Raw genomic sequence first — 27,739 nt, 5'->3', positions numbered from 1 at the left:
CTATTCAGAATATAAAAAGACAAACCACAGATTCAGAGAAGACATTTCCAATACCTATAACTAATGTTGTGATATTGTCCAGAAAATATGAGTAGATTCTACAAATCAGCAAGAAAAAGAAGACAGAGGTAAAAATTTTTAATAGGAACTTTGAAAAAAAAAAGGATAGTCAATGATTAATAAATATATAAAACAGAGCTTCACCTTATGAGTGATCACGGACAATTAAATCAGAACCAAAATGAGGTATCTTTTACATACCAAACATGTTATAAACAAATGTATGAATCTAATAATTCCAAATGTTGGAGGAGATAGAGAGGAGATAGAGAAATGGACACTTGTATATACTGCTAGCATGAGTGTGAGTAGGTGTCACTGGAATACACTCTGGAATTCCTTCTTTCTCTATCTCTCTGTTTCTTTATATCTAAGCTCCTGATAGATAATGATGATGCTGGATGGATGGATAGAGAGATAGATGAATAGATGGATGGAAGGATGGATGGATAGATAGGGGGGTGGATGGACAGAGTTATGCTCCTATGATACAGCAATCTCAGCCCTAGTTGAAAACCTCAGAGAACCCCATTCTCTGTGCATCAGGTACATGCACAGAATGTTCACAGCAGCATTCTCCAGACAAACACTGGAAGCAACCCAAATGTCCAAAAGGAAAATGAAAAAGAAATTATAGCACTACGTCAGAACACGGATAATTCTTACAAACATCATATTTATTGAGTGAAAAGAAATAATGATTCTTAAAAACCCTCCCATACTGCTGAGCTAACATACAGATCAGAAGGCAGGAGGAATGTGGTTCGCTCCTGAGGGCTACAGCTGGACCCCGTGACTTGACGTTCAGCTCTGCTACTTTCTAGGCACCTCTGTGCAGATACTTGGCTCTCGGTCTGTGTTTATCTGTAAAATGGGGTGAACAACTGGAGCTGTGTGGAGGACGCATGGTGAGGGCAACCTGGCTGACGTACGTAAGGCCCTCGTGACCGCCTGGCACTTCTGAGGATGAGGAGGAGGATGGTTGTGCTCAGAGACACAGAAATGTGGTGGGGCACATGCACAGAGAATCCAGCTACTGCAGAAGTGGGAGTCGTGGTCGTCACTGACAGACAGAGGGCTCAAGTCCTTGGTGGTGGCTCTGTGGACCCTGGAATGAGGAAGAGCGTGGCTAAAGGTCAAACTGGTGGACAAGAGGACTAACCAACGTCGTTAAAGGGGGCGACACAGCTTCAATAATACTGATTTTGGGGGGATGAAGTTGGAAACAAACCTGGCGAGGCCACAGTCTGCACTGGGTGAAGTGCCTCGCTGGGATTCAGCACACACAGCAGTGTGTCCAGGCTGTGGTCTGTTTCCTACGACTGAGGACGAGTGCCCAGGGCTCCCCCCTCTCCGGGGAGCAGTAGACATTCCCCCCGGTGCACCCACACAGCCAACGTCACCCGGCTCCAGCGCCAGCTAATGTCCAAAGGACAGGCACCCTCTTGATGACACCGTCACCATCTGACAGGCCAACGGCACCTTTGAATGTGCACACGGGAGACACACGGGTCCTTTGGCTTCACCTGTCCTTCCAAGGACAGATCCCGTTTCAGGTGAGCACCCAGATCTTCTGGGAGAGCAACTCATTAGGAGCATCACACCAGCCTTGGTTCTAGGAGGCCGACCTCCCTCTTCACTTAGGGTCACCCACCCTCCTTCCTGTATCACGTTTCTACCTGCGGGGTCCCTAACCCAGCATTCTGTTTCCTGCTAGGTTTCCTTGCCCGCTACCCCAAACCCATCTGTACCCAGGCCACACTCCTGAGCCTCCTTCTCCCGCCGGGGTCCCTGCCCCTTCCTCTGGCCTTCCTGGATGCCAAATGAAGAGCAAGGCATGTGTTCACTGGTAACCTCTTGCCCAAATTCTCAAGGCTAAAAATATTATTCTACACTAAACCCCGTAAGGCTCCTTTTGAAACATAGCCGAATAATAATAATCAATAAAATGCAATATATCTTCCTATTGCAGAAGAGTCTGGGCAAGAACACACAGGGCAGGAGCTTTCGTCGACTCTGCTTGCGCTGGGATCCTGGCACCTAGAATAACTCTTACCAAGCAGAGTGGCAGTGAGTCTGCCATCAAGTGACAAACAGCCACAGACGCAGTGGCTATTGGGCTTCGGAACAGAATAAGAAATTCAGATTCAGAATCACTCTGAACAGTGCCCATATGTCCCGGATTGACTGGGACAGACCTGATTTCAAATATTCTGTCCCATTTTCAGAGCATGTGTCAGACCATATGTCCACATTTATGTTTAAGAAAATATGGTATTCATTTCTTTAACAAGAAAGTAGACCCAAATCATGGGGAACCACTCCTGAATCTAAATTCTACCTCTGTCTCCTCGCTGAAGATCAAATGCAAATGCTCAGCGTCCCTCAGGACCGGCTCCGAGCAGCATCTACCGCTCGCGAATCAGAGTCAGACAGAGGCTGAACCCAGGCCCAGGCGCCAGCGTGGGAGGCAAACAACCCCGCGCAGGCCGTCCTGGGAGCCAGACCAAAAGGATTCGGATGGCTTCTTCATTCCCTGATCTTTGTTTTAAATGATCCACGAAAGCAACCTTGAAATTTTGCTCAATTTATAGCAAAGGAGACAGATTCAACCTCTCTGTTAGCAGAATTATGTGACGATCTCCTCTAAGTGGGTACAATCCCTACACCTTCTCCTGACGTTCGGGTTGGATTTTACACCACACGCTTGTACACATAACTGTCCGGTAACAAAAATAGAGGACAAGGAATAATTAATTGGCTCTCATTCCACTTTATTGCATATATCTTATTTTATGCTGTCTTCTGTAAGGAGTTACTTCCTTATGGGAAGGAACCATTCTTTAGAATGGCTATAAATGACATAATACAGCAGTATAGGGTGCCACTCCATAAATTCTCCTCTGAATTCTGAAGGTCACATTTAATACCGTGAGGCAGTTACGTCACTTAACAAAGGTCCCAAAATACCACTGGGACACATTGACCACCCAGAAAATATGTATTCATATAAAAACAAAAATACCATGCCATCATTGGGTTATTGTTCCATTATTTCAAAACAAGATTTATAACCTGGGTCAAATGATGTGTTATAATGTGATAAATTTATATCTGTATTTATTGAACATTTTCTTATTAAAGGAAAGTTGAAAATCTGATAGAGATAATCTAATTATAATATCTAATTACAGAATGAAATAAATCACTAAAACCAGCTTAATGAGTCTTAAATACTAATTAATATTCAGACAAGAAGCTGGAATTTTGACACTCCAGTCATGTAGTAAAAATACAGGAGCGCCTAAGCATGCAGGACGTTTTGTCATTTTGAATTTGAAATTCCTCACACCTTCTGCATTGTTCAAATGAGTGCTGCATTCTCTGAAGCTTTTGTTAATCATGCTCTGAGATCCGTCACTAAAATGCTATTAACGGCACCCACCATGTGGAAATTCTTAAAGAGATACTTTTGCTAAAAATCTGTTGGGGTGGGGGTACCCAGATAGTAGCGTGGTGAAAAAGCAGGAGTTTTCACCAGGAGAGTAGAAGACAGTGGCCCAGCCACAGGTACTCAGACGTGATTTAAACACTCCGTCCCCGCACCCACGGCCGCTCGCTCTGATGCTAGGCTGCAGGCAGGTGCAGAGGCCAGAGCCAGGCCAGACGCCCGGGCGCCCGCATGGCTCCCACCCTCACCACCCTCACCACCTTCACCACGGGAGTGGGCAGGGGCTCCTGTCCTGACTCTCTGTTTTCCCTTGGGCAGTCAGGGATGACAGCCTGGAATCTGGTTTGTCTGAGAATTAGATGAGTTGATACTCCCAACTCACGTAGGCTGGAGCCTGGCACTGGCAGGTATCGGCCCAATGCTGCGTCGTTGCTCCCAGCGTGGAGGCCTGGCATGCGGCCCACTCACGGGTGTGCATCCCAGGGCTCTAGTCCCGTCATACGCCCCGCTGATGGGTGTGCACCCCAGGGCTCTAGTCCCGGCGTACGGCCCACTCATGGGTGTGCATCCCAGGGCTCTAGTCCCGGCGTACAGCCCACTCATGGGTGTGCATCCCAGGGCTCTAGTCCCGGCCACCCCCAGCACCCCTTGTATTCAGGGTTCGACATCAGCATGTGCGACAGACACCCATGGCCGCACGGGAAAGCCCAGGACACCGAAGAGAGAGCAGCACCCGAGAGAGAGCAGCACCCAAGAGCCACTCAGACTAGGTAACAGGGCGCGGGAGGGAAGGGGGGGAGACTCGTCACTTAATGAAAACAGAACGCTCAGGGTTGGCGCTGTCTCTTCAGGCGACTGATAGGATGCTGTCAAAGGGATCATTACCGTGACATTGATCCGTAAGGAGAGGGCTGGTGAATATTCCGTGAGCTTGTCAGGAACTTTAGAAAAGTAGCTTTGTTTTCAACTTCTCTCCTACTGGATTTAGGTCATGCCTGGCAGCAGCCGCAAACCGAGTCCTTCTCCCTCGCTTCCGTGCTCCTCGGCAGTCTGCAACAGCTGATCTCCCAACAACAGATTGGATGGAGTGTCTGTGTGTCTTTGCCACCTGCTTCATGTCTAGGTGTCACAGCGACATGGCTGATCCAGAAATGTTAGTATCCTACGGAAGGCGTCTGGGATCAAGACTGTCCGTCCCCATAATGTATGATTGCTCTGAATGTGACACGGTTTGCTTCTCAGGCACAGTAGAAATGAGTGAATAAGCGAGGAGTGTCAGGAAGCTGCCTTCCATTCTCAAAATGCCAAGCAGATGAGCAAATCCAGTTGCAGGTGAGCAGGAGGGTGGCATGCAGCCGAGCCCCACCGTGCCGGCCGGGCCTGTCGCTTCACACCTCGGCAGCATATTCTTCCTTTCAAATGTGGACAAGACGTCCATAAGCCCTTGGGCCACCCCTACTCTAACTTGCTCTTTCTCTTTATTAAAACCACTCAAAGCCACTTAAAATTAAAACAAGAACACTGATGGCACCCGTGGCGTCGTCTCCTCCATCATTTCAGGGAATGTGCCCTCCCCAAGGTCACGGATGAGCTGAGGGCAAACCATTTTCTTTTCTTCTGATGCTGCTTTGTTTCCCTCTTTCCTGGTTTCTCCCTCTCCTTTCTAGAACCTCATTTTCATAGGATGCCTCTTTTTCTCTCTTTACCTCACCCCCTACTGTCAATTAATTACTTATATTCTCAAGATTTCCTCTGAGTTTTTTTTTTAATTTTCTGACAGTTTATATACATCTTGGGTAATTGTATCAGTTGCCACCTACAGGCTACAAATCCCAAATATTTACTTATGTGCAAGATAGATATGTTAAAGTATAGACTCACTCGCGTAGCCCTGCCTACAAGATACTTTCCCCGGATATATACTATACACATTAAGATAAGCACATTAACATTTAATTATTATTTTCCTGTCCCTAATCTCCCATGTGTAAATAGAAACCTCACTATCTAAATTGTCAGCAAAACAAGGACCCCAGCTGTATGCTCTGAGATTCCCCTTCTCGCTCCTATAATCTATTTTCTAAACACTGACCACCAAACCCTGTCAGCTGTACCACTCAACTGTTCACGAAGTATTTCCCTTGCTTTCAATCCTCACCTTGATGACGTCTGCTTGCCCTATCATTTCTCATCTTGATGGCAGCCATCCCTTAGAAAATGATCTCCTGCCTCCAGTCTACCTCCTTTCCAATTCATCCTTCACACAATTCAAAGTGACCTTTTAAAACGCATATTTAATCATGTAGCTTCAAATCTCTCAACCTTTCCCAACTAACTTCAAGAGGAAGTGCAGACTCCTTCCCCAAGATGCTTCCTGCTCTGGTGTGTGCTTCCCGCCCCGCACATCTCCCTCCAGCGAGGCTCATGACCAGGACCTTCTAGTCACAGGCAGTGTCATTCAAACACTCCCTTCTGCACACATACCAAGCATTCTCTCCCCTTGAATCCTCCCTTCCGGATCCCACTATCCCACATCCTTGTACCGGGAGGCCCTGTACACCCTACTGCAGCTGCTGTTTCTCTCGTTTCTGCCCTACCCAAAGGGCTGCTCTCAGGAAGGAAGTAAGTGTACATCAATTCATTCCCACAGGAGGGCCTAATCTAGTTGTACAATAAATGCTGACTGAATAAAAGAATAAAAATAAAAGATAAAATGCATTTATTCAAAAAGACTTATTGAGTATCTGTTATGGATCAAACATTGTTCTAGTGCCTAGACGTATCAGTGACTAAAACAAAGACGCCTATCATGAAGGTTAAACAAACATGCCTATCATGAAGGTTACACTCGCCTATGCAGAGAGGACAAGCACAAAAAAATAGGTATAATAAAAAAACAAATTGTATAATATGTTTGAAACTGATAACTGCTGTGGTAATTTTAAAAATAAAGTCTAGCATGGCAAAGACAATAATCAGTGTCTAGAGAGAAAGTGTACATTAACTGGCAGTGGTCAGGTGGGCGACATGGAGTGTGCCATGGAAACCAACCTGCGGAGGCTGCAGTCTGCAGACTGCGGGTCACACACCAAGGAGACTAGTGTGGACAGTGGCAGACGTCCTGTGAAGCTCCCAGGTGGAGTCATTGTGTCCCCCACGTCAAACACCCTGGTCTATGACTTGAAAAGATTCCAGAGCTTCTAAGAAAAACCACAACATGTTCAATAAACTGGGATGGAAAGCTGCTCACAAGCCATCCAAGAATCACACATGAAGAGGACAAATCAGTTTTGAACTGCAAATAGACAACTTAAGTTTACATAATACCCAATGTTGGCAAACTACTTAAAGAAGTTATGTATGGCATATCCATAAGATAAAATATGCTTAAACAGTTACAAATCATGTTGGAGAAGAATCGCTAATGTGATAAGAAAGAGTTTACTATCTAATGATAAGTGACTAAAGATTATTCGATAATAGATGCAACAAGCTCCAATTTTGTTTATCATGTGCACGTGTGCATTATAGTCCTGGGAGAAATAAACACGGTGTGGAGTGGGAGAGGTGCAGTTTTTATATTCCTTGTAATTTTCTATAATTTTGCAAGTTTTCAAAAATGAATAAGCACCATTTTAATATCAAGAGAGAAAACAATGCTATTAAAAATAGAGAAAGCTCTGAAACAGAATCTAACATGATTTAAAATATACACAAACTGTTAGGGAAGCCTCACATATCATTGGGAAAGCAAAGCATCATTCCACACTTGATGCCAGGACACTGGATCGCTATTTGAAATAAAGCAAACAAGCAAGTGAAATGTAGGTCCTTCCTCACACCATGAACTAAAAACACATCCCAGTCATATTAAAAATCATATATTAAAAAAATAAACATGAAAACCTTTAGTTGAGTCTTCTGGTCAATGATGGCAGATTGGCCACATGTATTTACATACCCTTTTCCTTGTTCTCAAAATACTGGGAAATTAGAAAAAAATCTCTAAATCCATAGCAACCAAGAGGATGAATGGAAAGCAAAAAATTTTTTATGGAAGAGTCATAACTCACTTTGCAGAGAGGAGGAAGCTACAATAAAATATATACATAGGATGATATCAAAGAGAAGCAAGCGAATCTGCCAAACAAAATACCTGAAATCTCAGGGATTGTTGGTTATCAGTTTCACAGAAATGAAACAGTGAGGCATCAAACAGCAGACAGGTATTCTGACTGAGTACCCATGTGTGGAGTGGGCCCACCCTTCGTCACACCTCCCAGCCCTGTGCATTCACTGTGATACTAACCAGCCTCCTCAGTAGTCCATCCACACCTCTAAAAAACAGAATACTGATTTATTTTATAAGAAGACAAGGAAGTAGACCAAGAGTCTGGGAACAGGATAGTTTTTTAAATACTGTATTAAAGACAGACCCTGGGGATCCCTGGGTGGCGCAGCGGTTTGGCGCCTGCCTTTGGCCCAGGGCGTGATCCTGGAGACCCGGGATCGAATCCCACATCGGGCTCCCGGTGCATGGAGCCTGCTTCTCCCTCTGCCTATGTCTCTGCCTCTCTCTCTCTCTCTCTGTCTCTGTGACTATCATAAATAAATAAAAATTAAAAAAAAATTAAAAAAAAAAAAAGACAGACCCTAAATAATTAGCTATTCAGCCACTGGAATCCCTAGCCCCAGACATATACTACTCAGGCAAGAGAATGGAGGATTGTTCTCTGGAGAAACCAAATAGGCTCATTTCCATTGACATATATTTGAGATCCTAAAATGCAATGGCTGTCCACCCCCCATCCTGATCACTCCACAATGACGTGGACCAGTCTGCAAGCTTTACTCAGGCATTCTGAACTTTCAGTTAGCTCATTCATATGTTATTCACAGATGCATATACAGCTACCTCTTAACATCTGCAAGTAGTTTTCAATGAGATAAAGGGAAAAAATGCAATTGAACCAAAATGAGCAGAGAGGAAAGAGAGATAATGCAGAAAGGAAAAGAAACATTTAACAATTCTAAATCTTAGAGTGATAAGAAAAGACATTGCATCTATAAAGTAAAGAGCAGCATGCTGTGAAAAGCGTACAGAGGATAAGGGAGAGCCATTAAAATTCGTAATATGAAAAGCCAAGTTAAATATATATTCTCTCTATATATGTCTGTCAGTGGAAAAGTAGAAAAAAAATTCCTAAGACTTCTACAGAGAGATGAAAAAATGCAATTACATACAAGAGACCAAAACTTAGAAAGGCAGTAGCCTGTTAAGAAAGATATTTTGTGCTAGACAAGAGCAAAGCGTTCCCTTCACAATTGGAAGGAAAAAAATATCCCCATGTAGAATTTTATACCTAGCCAACTTATCAAATGACTGTGAAATAGATAGAATCAAGTAATTTTTTTTTTTAAATTCAAGGATTCAGAAAATCTGCCCATGATACGTTCTTCCTTTGGAAGACAATGGAGAGTATCTTTCAATGAGAGCTGGGAGTAAATCAAGAAAAAGTAGGTCTAGAATGCAGAAAACACTCACCCAAATACTGGTAGGATATATGACAAAGATGTAGTAGGTCTAAACAAAACCAGGGCAAACTGCAAGAGAAGAATAAAAGGCTCTGAAAGGAAGTTCTCAGGAAGATGAAGAGATGGATTATTTGCCATAGTAGATCATCTGGAATGAAGTGATTACAAATGTGGCACAAATGATGGATCATTGGGAGAGCCATCAGGAAAAATTTATAGAAGAAATAGTGTACATGTAAATTTCTACTGGAGTTTCATCAAATAGTTATATAATTGTGTGTAGAGGTTGCATTGTGTCCCCCACAAAGATAGGTTAAAGTCCTAACCCTGGTGCAGGTGAATGTGACCCTATTTGGAAACAGACTCTGGAAATGTAGTCAGGTTAAGATGAGCACATTAGGATGGGCCCTAATCCAATATGACTGGTGTCCTTATAAGAGGACGAGAGAGAGAGAGAGAGAGAGAAGATCATGTGGGCTTGGACTTTCATAGCTATGACACAAGGAATGCCAAAGACTACTGGCAAACTACTAGAATCTCAGCAGAGGCAAAGAAGGACTCTCCCTCAGACTCCAGTGGGAGGATGAGCCTGCCAACACCTTGATTTAGGATTTCTGGCCTCCAGAACTATGAGATAATAAATTCCTATTTTTTTAAGCAATCCAGTTTGTGGTAATTTGTTATGGCAGCCTCAGGAAACTAGAACACATAATGTAACCAACAATGTGATCAATATACATAATGTAATCAATATTTGCTAATTTAATAAAAATTATTATATAATTCTGTATTATATGAGGGCTAGTGATGTAAGGCTACTACATCCTTATTAATTATAAAACACATTTTATAGACAATGGCTTACTTTGATGAGTTAAGAAATAGCATTATAATGACCTTAAGCATGCATTTGTTGAACATTTACTATATAATAACTGCTATGTTTAAATGGAGTTAATATCAGAATAATAACAAATTTAAGTTAATATTTTACATATAATTGATTATATAGTAGGTAGGGTGCTAGGTGCTTACATATATGAATTTATTGGTCACTTTGGTAACTCTGTGGGGTATTTTTACTACCATCACTTCAAATTTTATGTGGAGAAATCAAGGGGAATTAAAAAACTAAGTAAGTGGTTAAATTCAGATTCAACCCAAACACTCTAGGGTCAGAGTCTATGCCAATAACCACAATAGATGACTTCTAAGACAAATGGTGAGGAAATAAAGCAGTAAGTGGAAATAAATTGCCTCCAAGATGGTGGATAACAATACAGGTCAACTCTCATCCATTGATGGCTGCACAGCTACTGTTGGCACGTCAATTCGATTTCCTAATGCAATTCTAGTCACATCTATATAGATACACATGCTCACCTACATGACAGAAATGTTGTGGCAGGTCACCAAAAGATGTGAGGAGTGGAAAAAATAAATATATTGTGGCACATCACATAATGGAAAACTACACAGTAAATACAATTAGTGAGCCACAGTCATGTCGGCGTACTTTGGAAAACTAAGCAGAATCTGCCTTAAACTGTGCACAGATACACCCAGCAATTGCTCTTCCCAACCAAATAGGGACAGATGTTCACCTTCCAAAAGGAAGGATTAAAAATGCTCGAAGACCTGTAAGTGATCACCCCAAACTGCACTCTCCGAATGTCCTCCCAATTAGAACAGACGTATAACTTGAGGTATATTCATCCAACAGGAAACCGTGGAGCCATAGAACCACAACAGAGATTAACCTCACACACGAAATGTTGAGCCAGTGAAGCCAGGCAAGAAGAATAGATGCTTAATGGTTAGTTTTGTGTAAATTTTTAAGAAACTTTTCCATGATTTTAGGAATCAGATGCATGGCTACCTTCCAGGAAAAGGGACATCACAGGAAAAGGGGGCAGAGATGAGGTCAGATGTGCCAGTAGCGTTCCAAGTCTTTACCTCAGTGGTGTCGGCCAGAGTGTAATCATGAGTATTAATCACTGAACTGTGTACTTACGAGTTGTGCACTTTGTATACATGTATGTTCAATGGAAATTTTAAATGAATACCTTAGCAAATACATCTTCTCTGCGACCTTCAGGAGTAGAGTTTTACCCAGTGTGAGAATATAGATAAAGTTGTAAGCAATAAAACCTCTTGAAATGAGTAAGCCTGGTGAAGGATAAAGGCAGGGACAGAGATTTCTGCCCTGGCTCAGCTGCGTTGTGTTTGTTTCCTCCCAGTTACTTGATTAATCTCACGGGCAGTGTTGGGTGGCAGGTAACGTCTCATCAGGGTCTTGGAGGTATTGAATGAGCTATCAACTGGTGTCTCCCTTCTTCTCCAGGCAGCCTATATTCCAAGCCAAGTGGTGCCCCCATTTATTCCCTCTTCAAAATGATTTCCTGTGAAATTGCCATAGAAGACGTTCATTGTCTTATGATATTCTATACTTGATTTTTAAAAGGTTTTTCTTAGACTTTTCACTTGCTTTTTCCTACTGAATCAGCAGTTAAGCTCCTAGAGACTAGAAATTGTGCTACTCCTGCAACTGTAAATTTCCTTTCCCTCTAAAATGAGATTAATACCAGCAGTTTTAACCATATTATACTCTGTAGGTGTAAGGCATCCCAAATATAAAGGACTATTAGCATGAATGTCTAGTTCTTTTACAGCACCTGATATGGACGTACTGAGGTGTTCAGTCCAGCTTGTCTGTCTTTCCTCTGGCTCCTTTCCTGAGGCTGTGCTCCTTACCCTCTCCTTGTTTTTTAATTAATTTAATTTAATTTAATTTAATTTTATTTTATTTTATTTTATTTTATTTTTTGTCATTTCTCCTTGTGGTCCCATCCAGTCTCCTCCAAAGTGACCAGTTGATGTCTATTGCTTATGGTTGACACCCAAAAAGAGTAAGCAATAGATTCATTTTCTTTCTTTCTTTCTTTCTTTCTTTCTTTCTTTCTTTCTTTCTTTCTTTCTTTCTTTCTTTCTCAGAACCCAATCCCAAATATTTTGGGTTAATTCCATCTTGCCCTCTGCTCCCACTTTTCTTAGTTTCCAGGACTTTTTACTTCTTGCTTTACATCTGATGCTCTTATTCCAGCTCTGTGTTTTGAGAGTGCAAACATTCTGGTCCCCTAGCATCAATACTGGGCTTTCTTTTAGTCTTAGTTTCCACCTGATTGTCCATGTGATGAAGAGAAAAATGATCCTCCATCCCTGACCTTCTTAGAAAGATGGATTCTGATGAAAGTTTTGTGTTTTGCTCACAGGATGTGAGAGATGGGAATGTGAATGGGGAAATGTTGGGGGAAGGAGGGTTCTAAAACCAAAAAAGGTATGAATTACCTATAGCAGTACTTCTTAGCAGGAGCAATTTCATCCCCCCCAGAGAAATCTGGCAATGGCTTCATTTACATTTGGTGCTCATAGGAGGACAGTGCTACTGGCTTCAGGTCAGCAAAGGCCATAAGTGCTGATGGACATCTACAGGGCAGAGGAGAGTGAAGTGAAGAATTACCTGGCCTCCAATGTCCACAGTGCCAAGGTTAAGAAACCCTGACAGGGGGATTTTGGATTGAGGGAAAGAATAGTGGGGGAATTGTGAGCTTTTAGAAAGAAAGCAGGTGGCTGGACAGGTCTTTAGGTTTTAATTGCCAGAAGAGCAGGGTTGCAGTTGCTGCCAAGTAGAGAGAAACAGACACAGGTGTCAAAAGAGAATCTTGAAGAAGCTCCTCATGTTATTCAATGTTATTTTCTCTGCCAATTCTTCACTAGTTAAGACATCTTACTTTCAAGATTTTGGAGTCAAATTTGAGTTTCTTTTGGGTGTGACACCATTTGAGATAGCTAACAGAGAAGATCAGGAAGGCTTCATTTGTGGGGTCACTCATACAATTTCTACTTCTTGACACTCTGTATAGCTCTTCTTAACCCTTGAGATGCCCACGGGGACCTAGCTATATGACCCGTTACCGATGGACATTTCCTGGCCCTTCTGAAGAAGATCTAGACCTTTCTCTTCATTCCTTTTTGTATCTGACAATGACACTCAAGTAATTTTGCCTCTTTTGGTGGCCTCCAGATTTTATGAGGTTTCTGCCCTGTGCACTTGAACTCATTTACTCATTTCAGGAGACTGTTTATGTTGATCCTAATGGTTGCAGCTAAGCTGTTTGCAATCTTGTCAGGAGAAGGAAGGCTCAATTCTGGCAGCTGAAATTTCATGTTTAATGCAGACATAATATGAAAAACAACTGCCGCAATCAGAAAAACCCCCAGGGAGAGACATGTGAAAAGAGGATTTTAGATAGCAATCGTATGTGTTAACTGAGGATCTAGCCCACAGATGAAATCATTCTTATTACAAAGCTCCAGTCTGTTATGGTGCTTGCATTATTTTCCCCAAAGATTTTCATTACCTTTGTTTTTAAGGGTCAGAAAAAGCATAAATCAAGGTTAAACTTCCAGTAAGAAGGAAATACATTTAAAATATTACATCAGTATTTATCTTGGGGGAAAGAGATACATAGCCTTGGCTATATGAGAACGCATACATTTAAGTAGAGAACTGTTACTGACAGTTATTGTTGGTTGTCTACCCAGCATCTTTCCTCACTTTTTTCTTAATGGTAGGGAGAGCCTCCAGTTTTGTGTGGTATCCAGCTGCCTCCTTCACTGAGCCAATCATGGTGTTCTCAATCTCCTGGCCAGTGATGAGCTTGGACATGAGCACCTGACACAATTCCAGTCAATCAGATCTGAGAGGAGTCTGATGGGTTTTTAAAAGGAAATCTGGCTTTGCTTTAGCTAAGAGACACAAGGGAGAGCTGTCTCTTATTCCTCCAGAGAATACTTTCCTGTCTGGATGTGATGTCTGGAATGACAGCCATCTTATAACCATGAATATGGTTCAGCTGAGTGATAACTAGTGGCCTGAGGAAGATCGAGAAGTCTTGAGGAAGAAACTGGGTTCTTAACTATATGGTTGCAACGTTTAATTAACCAACTGTTAAACCAATCTACTTCTGGACTTCTTGCTTACGAGAATAATGTTTAAGTTGATTTGAGTTGTGCTTTCCATTTACTTGACTTCAAAGAAACTGATGAAATAACTTTATATCTGACACAGAAGGTGAACTATTCTCTTTTATAAAAGAAATATTAGGAAATACCAGCTGTGTATTAGTGAGTCAGAAAAATTGGTAGGCAATTTTTCATTCTACACCAGAGGGAACATTTTATTTGGGAGAAGGCCATGTGACTTTGGTCTTATCTTCACATTTTCTTGGACAACTTGCCTCAACATCATCAAGTTTATGAGTTGCAGATGTTTTGTTCTATATATTTCACATAAACATTATTATGTGTTCACTTAACAATTAATTCCGGAGTTATTGTGAGTGGGGTCTCACTGTGTCCATTTTCATCTTCAGAACATATACATGAAATATCTCATGGTCAATATCAGTCTTCATTGCCCCTACTATCCTTTATTAGATTTATAATTTTTTTTGCATGTAATCTGGCATTTCCAGGTCAATAGGCACCTACATGTCCTCTTTAAAACTCGTAATGATCTTCAACAAATGATTAAGGACCCAATTATATATTCTGTCATGTGTTCAAACATGACTCTGAGATTGTAAGAGCATTGCAAACAAAGACATCAAAGATGACTCATATTTACTGAGTGGCTACTACTCTTTTCATCACTATTGACATCTCATATTCATGTAGTGTTTTGGGAATTATAAATTAATTTTATATGTTCTTATTTTAATGATATTGACACACATCCAGAGCTGTACCAGATGATGAGGGAGTTTAAGAAAAATACAAAACTGGTTTGGCTAACTGAAATATTGCCCAACAAATGCTTTATTGAAAAGTTTTACTTAAAGCCAAGTGTTAGTGAATTTGAAAAGGGACACTGGATCTAGAATTTTGCAATGAATCATAGGATTCATTATTTTAGTGACATGATGGTCACCAGCAGAAATGTAGGTATGTTACAATAATATGATTAACACAACAACAATTATTTTAATTAGTGTCTCCATGGCACAATTCTAGGTCCAAAAGGGATGGATAGAAAAATTCATTAAAAATCTATCATCTATCAATCATCTTTTAATTGATCTTACTTAAAGAATGTCATTCCTATGGAAATTACACATCTTAATACATTAATTTTTCAGAACTAGAATAATCCTAAAATTTATATAGAACCACAAGAGACCCAAGTAGCCAAAGAAATCTTAATAAAGAAAAAAACTGGAGGTATCATAGTTCCAGATTTCAAGCTATATTACAAAGTGGTAGTAATTAAAACAGTATGGTACCAGCATAAAAATAGACACATAGATCAATATAATAGAACAAAAAAAAACCCAAAATAAGCTTATATTATTTGGTAAATTAATATTTGACAAAGGAGGCAAAAAATATGCAATGGGAAAAAGTCTCTTCAACAAAGAGTGCTGAGAAAATTGGACAGCAACATAGAAAAGAATGAAACTGGACCATTTTCTTTCACCATACACAAAATATACTCAAAATGGATTAAAGACCTAAATGTGAGACCAGAAACTATAAAAATCCTTGAAGAGAGCACAGGCAGTAATCTCTCTGACATTGGCCATAGTGGCATCTTGCTAGATAGGTCTCCTGAGGCAAGGGAAATAAAAGCAAAAATAAACTATTGGGACTACCTCAAAATAAATAGTTTCTGCACAGTGAAGGAAACAATCAACAAAACTAAAAGGCAACCTAATGAATGGGGGAAGATATTTTTAAATGATATATCAAATAAAGGTTTAGTATCCAAAATATATAAAGAACTCAATACCAAAATAATAATAATAATAATCCAATTAAAAATGAGAAGACATGAGCGACATTTCTCTAAAGAAGACATACAGATGGCCAACAGACACATGAAAAGATACTCAACATCCCTCATCATCAGGGATCCACTCTATCCTTCACCAACACACCTGTCAGAATGGTTAAAACTAACAACACAAGAAACAACGGGTGTAGGAAATATGGAGAAAAGGGAACCCTCTTGCACTATTGAAGGGAATGCAAACTGGTACAGCCACTTGAAAACAGTATGGAGGTTCCTCAAAAAATTAAAAATAAAACTACCCTATTATCCAGGAATTACACTACTGGGTATTTACCCCCCAAATACAAAAAGACTATTTTAAAGGAATACATGCATGCTTATGTTTATCGGAGCATTGCTTACATTACAAACTTGTGGAAGCAGCCCAAGTGTCCATTGATAGATGAATGGATAAAAAAGAGGTGGTATATATACAATGGAATATCGTTCAGCCATAAGGAAAATGAATTCTTGGATTTGCAACAACATAGATGGAGCTACAGAGTATAAAGCTAAGTAAAATAAGTCTGCTAAATGAAATAAGTTAACCAAAGAAAAACAAATACCATATGATTTCACTCATATGTGGAATTTAAGAAACAAGCAAATGAGCAAAGAAAAGTAGAGGGAGAGAGACAAACCAAGAAACAGACTCTTGACTATAAAAAAAAAACTGATCACCAAAGGGGAGGTGGGTGGGGGATGGGAGAAATAAGGGGTGGAAATTTATATATACATATAATTTTTATATATTATATATACTTATATATATTATATTATATATATAATTTTATAATATATATAATAAGTTTCTACTTGAACCTGAAATTAAATTGGAAAATTCTAGGAGAATTATCTACAATGCAACATAATGTATTTCTCTTCACCACATACAGAAATTATTAGATACATATATATAGATATATAGATATATATATCACACACACAAAGATATACATATATATCCCTTTATATATATATATATATATATATATATATATATATATATATATATATAGCTTTTGTATTTTTACCCATGGAGAGCTAGCCAAAAAGTTTGATTGATATTTTTAGCATGTTTTTTTAGACAGCATGACATCTTTTTAAAAAAGAAAGCAGTAGAGAAAGTGATCTTTCTTAGAGGTAAAATAAGTCCCCATGAGGTCATGATAATAGAGAATATACTTGTTCTGATTCAGAATTTCCCATTTTAGAAACAAGAATATCACCTAAACTCAAAGTCTTCATTAAAAGTCCAAAAAACATGAACTTTGAAATGAGGCAGATCCCAGGCTTCCCAATTATGTGACTGTGGAATATGTACTGAACTTCTGCAGTCTTAGTTTTCTCATTTATAAAATTAAAACAAATACTAGCCACAGTCTACATGTGAAAATCCTCAACAGAATAATAGCAAGCCAAATCTAGTGACATACAAAAAAGATTGTACACAGTGATGAAGTCTGGTTTATCCCAGGAATGCAAGGTTAGTTTAACATGTGAAAATCCAGGGAAACAATATGTTACTAGAATGGAAAACAGAAAACACAATAACTTCTGTAGATTAAACAAAGTCAAAATCAACTACCCCTTCATAATAAAAAGACACCACACTAAGAAGGGAGACTGTTCAACTTGATAAAGAAAATCTAAAGATTTCCTATAGATGTATAGAAAATCTATAGAACTCCACAGCTGCTATGGACTTTGGTTGTGAAAGACTGAGTACTTTGCTACTAACGTAGGGAACCGAGCTGGCATGAGTGCTCTTACTGCTTCTAGTCCACATTACAGTGGAAGTTCCGGCCAGGGTAATTAGCCAAAATACAGAAATAAAAGGCATTCTGATTGGAAAGGAAGAAGTAAAGTCACCTCTATTCGTAGACAGACAGCATGATCTTGCAAATATATGAAAGCCCAGGAAACCCACTATAAAGTATTACAACTAATAAAAAATTTCAACAACTTCAGTATACAGAATCAACTTTATTTCTATATACTAGTAATGAAAAAATCTAAAAATGAAATCAAGAAAACAATTTCATTTACCATACCATCCAAAAGATAATTACAAATAAAACAAACAAAAGAAATGCGAGACTTAGACTCTGAAAATTGTAAACCATTTTGAAAGAAAATGAAAGTGATCTGAATAAGCACAAAAGAGCTCATGACCATGGATCAGAAGATTTTATGTTGGTAAAATGGAATATTTCCCAAATTAATCTGTAGACTCAATGCAGTATCCATGATAATCCCAGGTGCCATTTTCTTCCCAGAACCTGACAAACTGATCCTACCATTCACATGGAAATGCAACAGAACTAGAACACTCAAAACAATCCCTAAACAGAAGAATAAAGTTGGGAGTCTCATGTCCTGATTTCTAAACTTATTATATAGCTACAGAAATTAGGAAGTGTGGTACTGACACGAAGCACCAGCATAGGAATAGACATACAGATTAATGGAATAGAACTGAGAGTCTAGAAATAAATTCTCGCATTTATGGGCAGTTGAATTTTTATTTATTTTTTAAAATTATTTATTTATTCGTGGGAGACACAGAGAGACGCAGAGACACAGGCAGAGGGAGAAGCAGGCTCCATGCAGGAGCCCAATGCAGTACTCGACCCCAGGACCCTGGGCCCAAGGCAGACTCTCAACCACTGAGCCACCTAGGCATCCCATGGGCAGTTGATTTTAACGTGGATGCCAAAAGAATGACATGAGGGAAAGAACAGTCCTTTCAGGAAATGATGCTGGAGGGCAGCCCCTGGGTGGCTCAGTGGCTTAGTGCCACCTTCAGCCCAGGGCGTGATCCTGGAGATCCAGGATCGAGTCCCACGTTGGGCTCCCTGCATGGAGCCTGCTTCTTTCTCTGCCTGTGTCTCTGCCTCTCTCTCTCTCTGTCTCTTATGAATAAATAAAATCTTAAAAAAAAAAAGAAATGATGCTGGAACAACTGGATACTCACCTAAAACCATATGTAAAACGTTAGCAAGGGGCGCCTGGGTGGTCAGTTGGTCAAGTACCTGGCTCTTGATTTTGGCTCAGGTCATGATCTCAGGGTTGTGAGATCAAGCCCCACATCAAGCTCTGCACTGGGCATGGAGCCTGCTTAAGATCCTCTCTCCCTTTCCCTCTCTCCCTCCCCCATCCCTCCCCTAATAAAATAAAATTTTAAAAAATTAACTAAAAATGTATCAAAAGACTGAGCTAAAACTATAGAAGTCTTAAAAGAAAACAAATATGTATCTTTGTGATCTTGGATCAAGCAGTGGTTTCTTAAATATTATATTGGAAGCACAAACAACAATAAAAAGATAGATAAAGTGGACTTCCACAAAATTAAAAACTTCTGTGCTTCAAAGATATCATTAAGAAAGTGCAAGTCCTTGGGACACCTGGTGGCTCAGAGGTGGAGTGTCCGCCTTCAGCTCAGGGTGTGATCCTGGTCCGGGGATCGAGTCCTGCATCGGGCTACCTGTGAGGAGCCTGCTTCTCCCTCTATGTCTCTGCCTCTCTGTGTCTCTCATGAATAAATAAATAAAATATTAAAAAGAAAAGAAAGTGAAAGGCCACAAAATGGAAGAAAATTTAAACAAATCACACATCTCATGAAGGACTACTATATAAAGAACTCCAAAAACTCAATAATACAAATAAAAATAACCAAATTAAAAATGGACAGAGGAGGGATGCCTAGGTGGCTCGGTGGTTGAGTGTCTACCTTCGGCCCAGGACATGATCCTGGAGACCTGGGATCCAGTCCTACATCGGGCTCCCTGCAGGAAGCCTGCTTCTCCCTCTACCTGTGTCTCTGCCTCTCTGTCTCTCTCTGTGTGTCTCTCATGAATAAATGAATAAAAATCTTTATAGAAAATTCACAGAGGATTGGAATAGACATTTCTACAAAGAAGATATACAAATAGTCAATAAGCACATGGTTTAGCATAGTCATCTGGAAAATACAAGGCAAACCAAAAATGAAACACAACTTCACATCTATAACCAGGATAAAAAAGACAGACCAGGCAGCCCCAGTGGCTCAGAGGTCTAGCACCACCTTCGGCCCAGGGCATGATCCTGGAGACCCGGGATCGAGTCCTGCGTCGGGCTCCCTGCGTGGAGCCTGCTTCTCCCTCTACCTGTGTTTCTGCCTCTCTCTCTCTCTCTCTCTCTCTCTCTCTGTCTCTAATAAATAAATAAATAAATTGATTAATTAATTAATTAATTAATAATAATAAATAATAAATAAATAAACAAAAGACAATAAGAAATATTAACAAAAAAAGGGAGAAATCAGAACACTTATACACTGTTGGTAGGAATACAAAATGGTACAGTCACTTTACAAAACTACCTGGCAGTTCCTCAAATGTTAAACACAGAATTACCATATGAACCAGCAATTCCACTTTCAGCACATACCTAAGAGAAATACAAACACGCATCCACATAATAACTGCACACGAAGGTCTGTAGAAGGTTTGTTCATCGTGAGAACCAGTAAGTGGAAACAACCTTAATGTTCATTGATTATTGGATGGATAGGTAAAATGGGGTGCATCCATTTCATTCCAAATGGAATATTACTTGGCAATAAAAACTTGGCCAAATAATACAATTATTCTATGTTACACCACACAACATGGGTGTGCCTCGGAGACATTACGCAGAATGAAAGAACCGAGTCACAAAAGACTAGTACCCAACCAGGGCTTAGAGGGCTGAGGGGAAATGGGTAAGACACAGGTACCTGGGGGTGGTTGAGATGAGCTAACGTTAATTGTGTGATGGTTGCACGCGTCTGTGTATGAGCTAAAAACCACTGAATGGGCAATTTAAATGAGAGAATTGCGTAAAGTGAACTATATCTCATCCTTATATTTCACATATTTGAATACATTTATGTGTATATATGTGTGTACACCTAACGCATTAACATAGAAAAATAAATACTAACAGAAATGAAAGTGAGAAAAATAGACAAATTCACAAATGCTAACGATAAAGAAGAAATGGATCATTTGAAACTACAAGGAGCCTCTGCTCATCAAATCATATGTATGTATGTGCACATACCTACACAGTTTACAATTTTTGTTCTGACTGGAAGCTCTTGTATAACATATAAAAAAATTTTAAAACATCAATCAATAAGCTTTAAAAACCAAATAATTCGATTCCAAAAATGGACAGAAGATTTGACTAAGTACCTTTTAAAAGGTTTTCAAGGTAATTTTTCACTGAGGAAATGCAAATTAAACCAAAACCTTTGGTACTGCTGCCATTCCCCCCGCAAATGGATTACGGAGAGGGAGGCTGACATTTGAAGCATCTGTGCTGATGTGGAGGCGCTGAACTCATCCACTCTTCCGGTGGGAGTGATTTATGTAGACGCGCCAATAGTATTCCCCAAAGATAAACATTTATTTTCCAGAAATTCACAACCCAGAATTCCTCTCCAGGTACGTACCCAAGAGCAATGTGCACCTGTATGCTCACCAGAGATATGCACAAATATGTTCATAGCAGAGCTATTCCCAACAGCCCCACGCCGAACCTGTGCCAGCGACCAGACCACAGACCAGACCAGCACAGGGGGGCGAATCCTGCAGGGGAACCTTGCGTGACAGTGAGAGCATGTGAACCACAGCCGCGTGGAACCACAAGAATACATCTCGCAAGTGGTGCGCAGTGGTGTAGATGAGGCACAGAGCACACACGCTGCATCATTTCATTTATATAAAACTGACACCCAAAGGAAGCTCATCTGTGGTGTTAGAAGTCCAGACCGTGGTTAGTCTGGGGAGTGGGGCAGGAAGAGAGGCTGGCAGGGACTTCCAAGAGCCACGCATGCCGTGCCTGTTGATTTGATTGGCTTCTCATTACACAGCTGTTCTTACTTGTTAAAGTTTACTGAGCTGCACACCTCTGATTTGTGCTGTACGCTCAAGATTCTAAATCTCCTTTCCGACGTGTGTTATGATTTCATCAACTGTCTACAAAGTCAATGAAGATTAAGCTATATATAGTGCAGGCATCTTATGCGTGTCACAAAATGGTTGAGAAGTATGGGACGGGTACGATTGAGGATGGTGCTGATTGTGCAGGGCTAGGGCATGGCAGGAGTCTAGGGCAGGGTCACCCTGGGGCGTGCACGCTTACGAGGTCTGGCTTTGGGTGAGTGGGTTAACAGCTTGCAGATGCTACCGATAACGACTTAAAGTATGAGGAGTAAATAGAAGTTTGGTGTAGAAATTTGAAGAAGAGGTGATACAACATTGAATCGATGTCAGTGAGGGTTTAAGATGTATTTTAAAGGGGGATTGGCAGGAAGTGTCATTGGCACATAAGCTGGTGAAGCACACGGGCTCTGGCCTGAGCAACCTGGGAGATGGTGGTGTCGGGAAGAAGCCAGGAAAGGCACAGATTTGCAGCGCCCATCAAGAATACCATGTTGAGCATGTTTAAATTGAGACATATGTGGAGAATTAAAGGTGAAATGTCAGGTAAGCAGTTGGATATATATAAATCTGATTCTCAAAGGAGACATCTGGGTGGGCCATATGAATTTGCAAGTTATCAGCATAAAAATGGTGTCAGAAAGTTCTTGGAATGGATGAAATACCTAGGAGACGAGTGTATGTAGAGTTGAAATGAGACCTCAGATTGGACTCTGAGTGATTTTAAGATGAAGGTTTGGATGGAGAGGAAGAGCCATCAACGGAAAAAAAAAAAAAAAAAGCCAATTAGGTAAAAGACATCCGAGAGAATTTGTTGTAAAAAAAAATGTTTTGGGATAGTTCAGCTCTGTCAGGTGAGACTAAAAGGTCGAGCAGGATGAAAACACAGACGTGACCATTAAGGTTGGAGATGTGATATCACGGGAGACTCGTCAGGAGAGCATCGGCGGAGTGGTGGCCAAGGAAGACACGGGGACACAGGGAGGGAGGAAAGAGGCACAGGCCACCTAGACTTTTCTCATGAGCACTTATCTGTGAACAGAAGAATATTTCAGTAACAAATACCTTTGTCATTATGATGAGATGACCTGTCAATGATCCAAGGTCTGGAACATAATAGGTGCTAAGCGAATACTTAGGAACGGGAAAATACTTGTATCATGACTTCCCCCAAAGGCAACTCAAAGTGTTTGTCCACACGTCCAACAGAAACGTGAGCTACGTGGCTGAATGCGCTCTTGTGCAAGAATGTACATTTAGCCAGTGGTTGGGATAAGAAGTGCCCTGACCCCCTGGTTGACAAATGTTTCCGTTCCAGGCAATGAGAGCTGTAAATATCTGTGCAGAAACCAAAGCAGTGAAGAGATTAGCGTTGGATGGTGGGCGCAGACAAGAAGATCCGCCCTCCCTGGTGTGGGTGGGCCTCCCCCAATCCGGTGAGGACCTGGTAGGATCACGAGGAGGAGAGAGGTGACTCAGTCCTGACTGTTTGAGTCCAGCATTGGTCTCTTGGCCTCTGTGCCCCTGGTCCTCAGCCTTCAGAGCCAGTCTGGAAACTCCACCACCAGCAAGCTGGTCCTCCCAGTGGCTCTCCTTACCTGTGTGCGGTTTCGCCGTACAACCCTGACTAATATATGAGCATCTTCTTATTTCCATTGTAATTTCTTCTTTGAATCATAAACACTTTGACATGTGCTTTAACATTCACAAATTTACAGGAGGAAAATAATTTTTTGTTTACTATTTTCTGTAGTTGATTTTTAATTTTATAAAATTGGACTCCATTGGGGGATCCCTGGGTAGCTCAGCGGTTTAGCGCCTGCCTTTGGCCCCAGGGCATGATCCTGGAGTCCCAGGATCGAGTCCCACATTGGGCTCCCTGCATGGAGCCTGCTTCTCTCTCTGCCTGTGTCTCTGCTTCTCTCTCCCTCTCTGTATCTCTCATGAATAAATAAATAAAATATTTTAAAAAGTAAATAATAAAATAAAATAAAATAAAATAGGACTCCAAGTATAAAGTCTGAATGATCTTTTTTTGGTATCTTAAAACTTCCTTTGTTATTAAATATATTTTCTTTTAAATGAAATTTCCATGTGTACTTTTAAAAATGTGTGTTCTTTAATTGTTGGTGTAGATGGATATTGGATCAAACTTATCAGATTTGTGTAAAATGTTTTTTTTTCTAGTTTGCTAATCTATTCATTTCTGAGAATACTGTGATAAAAATATTTAAGTAAGGTTCTAGCTTTTCCATTTATGTAATTTTGTCAATTTTTATTTTACATATATGAGATTAAATTGTTAGGAACATACAAGATTAAGCTTTTTTGTGACTTTTTACAACTACCTCACACCTAAGAGAGATCTTTGGCTTTTTCTCTTTGATCTATGTTTCTGATATTAATATTACAATTGCTCTTTTTTCTTATTTATATTTGCATGGCATATCTTTATCTGTGTCCTTTAACATTTCTGTCATGTTTTATGTGTGTTTCTTATAAAATGCATGTGGCAAACATTATCCTAAAATTTTATTCTGGCCTCCCTGGTTAACAGAAAACTCTAAAATATTTACATTTGTAGTGGTTATTGATATATTTTGATTTATTTTCACCGGCTTATTTTTATGTCACTGGCTTGTTAAACATTCTATTTCTATACTTTCTGGTTATTGCCATCAAATACTAATTATATACTTAAGAGTGTCAAAATGTAATGAACATTTCTATCTTTTTATAAAGGAGCAGAAGTACTTTTAAACCATCTAAATGTAATCCTGTTTGTGTGTGTCCTTCATGTTATTCCTTAACTTTCAGAGGGTTTTCAGATTCCAAGTATTTGTCTTCTCCTTTAGGATCATTCACTACTTAGTGACTTATTTGTCCCGTATACCCTGTGCATCCTTCCTCATGGGCTCGAAATTTCCTTCCCAACAGAGCATATTCTCAAGAAGAGCTTTCTGTCAGTATTTACATGAAGCCTTTAATGTCTCTGCACTTCTGAAAGACACAAAATTCTAAGTAGACAGTAATTTTTCCTCAGTATTTTGAAGATATTCTCCTACTCTATTCAGGTATGTACTTTTTGTAGATAAGATCAATAAAATGACTAGTATAACCTCACTGAAAGTTAGTATATATATCCTCAGTGTCCATAAGTGAAAAAATATTAAATAAGAATGGATAGAAAATCCCTTATGGTTCAGTAGGGGAAACAGCAAACGTCCTTCTCATGGTGTGATGGACACGGGGATGTGTTCTCTGTATCCCTACTATAGATACTGTCAGTAGGTGTCCTCTCTAGGACAGCTCACCCTGGCCCTTACCTCTGCTGCAGAAAGCAATGCTGGCCAAGGTCAATGTCATGGGGGCAGGGTGGGAATGAGGAGAAATTACTTCCGGACCACCCAGACCATCTAGATAATCTTCCTATTTTGAAGTCAGCTGACTGGTGACCTTAATTCCACCTACAGCCCTAATTTTCCATTACCATGGAGCATGTTCAGAGATTCTAGGATTGAGACGTGGATATCTTTACGACATGTAGGCATATTTTTCAATATACCACACAGGTGTTGCACTTAATCTTTAGAGTAGCTGAATCCCAAAGAAGATCAGGGTTAAGCTCCCAACCAAGGCAGCTCAGCATTCTGGTCGGGAAAGAATGCAACCCTGACACATGGGTTGTTGAACGTCTGGGCTGGTGACTTCCCATGTTCCCCTGAAGGCTTGTCCTGCATAATTGCCCACTTCTTCTTGTTAAAAACAAAGACTGTCTCCTAAAGAGAATGCAGAGCTGCTCCCTGATAAGACTTCCCCCACCCTTGCTGGCCATTAGATTATAATTAGGGCTATGCCTTGGCTGGAATAGCTTGGGTCTGACAAGGAGTTGTAAGATTCAGATAATATGTACTGGCAGGAGCCAGAGGAGAATGCCCAGGACTGGATTCTGAGGAATGTTTGAGCAACAGTCCTGGACAAAAGCTTTTATAAGAGAGAGTGTATTGATTTGGAAGCGGTTTTGAGATACGGGATTCAGCATCCTGGCAAAGCCTAAAGAGATGGTGTGAAATCGCTACTGGGGTGTTTCCTGGGATCATGGAAAAATCAATGGGCCATGTTAAATGAGCTGAAATGCCAGAATTGCGTGGCAGACCGTGGAAAGAGGAATTGAAAGACGAGGAAGTAGGCATGCTGAGATGGACGTGCTCGGTATGTCCAGATCACCCACCAGATGGAATACTTGCTATTTACCAAACCAAGAAGGAAGGCAGAGGAAGAGAAGCACCCACACCAGCAAGGCCCTAGTGCTGTCCTGTGTGGGCCAGGACTGAGGAAGGATGATGCTGTTACAGAGTCAGGCTCACTCTAACCACAGGGATGGCAAGACTGTGCAGAAATAGAGGCCAGGTGGCAGCGCGTCAAGATGGGAAGCCAGGTGGATGCAATTATCATCATGACTGGCAATGTTGGAGTGGTAGCCAATGAGGCCTGACCTTCAGAATTATGAAGATGGTTTATAGAACACAGTACCCCTGGGGGCAAAATAGACAGATAGCCAGTCAGACTGCTGCTCGATTCATCAGAAGAAATCAAAGATGGATGAACGGGAAACTGAGAGCAGTACCCTTTTGTGCAGTCTCCAGACCTGAGCCAGTTTTTGGACCCAAGACTCAATGATTGAAGAGGAGGCCATGCTCCTGGGAGGAAGGATCTTGAAGCACTATGGCAATGATGCTCCCAACCCCCACTAAGGGATGTATGCCATTTCCTTGGGTAACTGTACACCAGGCAGAGGGAAACACACAAACACTTCCAGGGTCATTGGACACGGGTTCAGACTTGATGGTAATACCTGGAGACCTGCATGGTCATTACTACCCCTCTTAGGCTTTGGCATGTGGGTCAGGTAATAAATGGAACCTAGGTCACTGTCCAGCTTGCAATGGATCCATCAGCTCTGCAGATTCACCAGGCTGTCATTTGGGAAAGATATACTGGGCAGATGGTGCGAACCCCACAATGGGGCATTGGCATGTAGGGTCGGAGACATCGTGGTAGGATCGCCAAACAGAAGTCTCTGAAACTGTGTCCCATCCCCATCCCAGGCAAGATAGGAAATAAAAACCAATACCTTATGCCAGAGGTAATGGGGAGGATTAACCCCACACTCAAGGAGCTCCAGCAGGCCAGGTAGTGGTCCCACTACCTCAGGTCTCCATTTAATTCACCCTCTGGCCCTCTGAAGAAATGAGGTTGATCCTGGAAGAGGATAGAGACTGTCACAAGTGTAACAAAGTACGAACCACACTGACAGCCAGGGCCAGCAGCAGAGCAAGCTGGCGTGACTGTGGCACGGCACACAAGGCCTTCGATGTAATGAACATGTGCTTTCCCACCTCCATCAGGAAAGCAGACCAGAGAGTCTCATTCACGTAAAACTGGCAATAGAGTATTTTTACATTTTCTTCCTGAGCTATGTTTTCTCTTCCGCCCTCTACCATGAAGTGGCCCAAAAGATCTGAAGCACCTGATGTCACATTGGCCAACTCTCTGTGACCTCATTCTTCCCTGACCAGCAAGAAGCAGCTGGACTGTTGGAGGCTCTGGTAATCCACACACTCCAGAGTGTAGCAGAATAACCTTCACACATTCAGGAACATGCACCTCAGTGAAACTGTTAGGGGTCCAGCGATCAGGGCATCTTGTCCAAAACAAAGGACAAGCTATGGCATCTTGCCCTCCACCACAAGGAAGCACACCCCTTGGTAGTCCTCTTTGGATTTTGAGGCAGCACATTCCATACTGAAAATACTGCTGCAGTCCATA

At 40.9% G+C, this 27,739-nt stretch overlaps 1 long non-coding RNA gene across 1 annotated transcript; it reads right to left on the bottom strand.

Moving 5' to 3' along the window:
- Window positions 1–716: 716 nt before the first annotated feature.
- Window positions 717–27,438, bottom strand: LOC140600775 (uncharacterized). Its single transcript, XR_012003949.1, has 3 exons — window positions 27,310–27,438; window positions 27,045–27,172; window positions 717–1,168 (listed from the first exon to the last, which is right to left on the bottom strand). It is a non-coding gene; the product is annotated as an uncharacterized lncRNA (long non-coding RNA).
- Window positions 27,439–27,739: the final 301 nt, after the last annotated feature.

This window comes from Canis lupus, chromosome 12, assembly GCF_048164855.1.
Source record: "Canis lupus baileyi chromosome 12, mCanLup2.hap1, whole genome shotgun sequence".
Classification (NCBI taxonomy): Eukaryota; Metazoa; Chordata; class Mammalia; order Carnivora; family Canidae; genus Canis; species Canis lupus.
The sequence above is the reverse complement of the archived record's forward strand: the minus strand, read 5'-3'. Positions and strand labels throughout refer to the sequence as shown.